Here is an 816-nt window from a genome sequence, read left to right as displayed (position 1 = left end):
CAGATTTGATCATTACACATTATAAACATGGATTCAAATCCAGCAGTGGCCCGGCCGAAAACAAGCCAAGGTTGAGGGTGGTGAGTACAGCTTGTATCACAGGCTCGTGCGGGGGGCGGGCTCGGAACCGTGTGGCAGAAGTGACATCACAAAGGGGCCTGGTTACCAGGGTGCTTGTGGGGGGTGCCTGAGGCCGGTGGGAGCCAGTGCTCCCCTGCTTCCCGCATGGCCAGCTGCACCATGTCTGCTGCTGTTGCCGGGGCTGGTTTGCATTTCCAACAGAACGCAGAGCTGTCTCAGCTGCTGGGTGGCTACCGTGGCCACAACCAGAACAGCCTCAGTGCCATGGAGGTGCCCGGGGCTGCCCGTCAGCCGTACTTGGGGCTGGTCCTGGGAAAGCTGTGCAGGACTGTGCCAGCATTGCCTGAAGACCTGAGACCGGGCCTTGGTTTTCCGTGGGAACTGGTGATATGTGTGGCTATTGCTGGGTTTTTTCTTCTCTTGTTTTTGTGGAGAAGTGTTCAATCAATTAGAAGCCGACTTTATGTAGGAAGAGAGAAAAAGCTGGCTGAAGAGCTATCTGGACTAATTGAAGAAAAGTAAAAACTACTTGACAAACTTAGCGTTGTTCAAGAGGAGTATGAAGGCTTAGAGCCAGCTGTGAAGGATGCCAGCTTTGAGAAGGAGTCAACAGAAGCACAAAGCTTGGAGGCAACCTATGAAAAGCTGAACAGGTCGAAATCTAAACTCGAGGTTGAAATAGTCCTTCTAGTCCAAGAACTAAAAGAACAGAAATCTAAACACTGTGAGCAAGAC

The 816-nt window shown here is 51.6% G+C and overlaps 1 pseudogene; it reads left to right on the top strand.

Annotated features, from left to right (window-relative positions):
- Window positions 1–316: 316 nt before the first annotated feature.
- LOC103584717 lies at window positions 317–813 on the top strand (annotated as a pseudogene).
- The last annotated feature ends 3 nt before the right edge of the window (window positions 814–816 follow it).

This window comes from Galeopterus variegatus, unplaced genomic scaffold (genome assembly GCF_000696425.1).
Source record: "Galeopterus variegatus unplaced genomic scaffold, G_variegatus-3.0.2 Scaffold89523, whole genome shotgun sequence".
Classification (NCBI taxonomy): Eukaryota; Metazoa; Chordata; class Mammalia; order Dermoptera; family Cynocephalidae; genus Galeopterus; species Galeopterus variegatus.
Note: the sequence above shows the minus strand (reverse complement) of the source record. Positions and strands in the feature narration are given on the sequence as shown.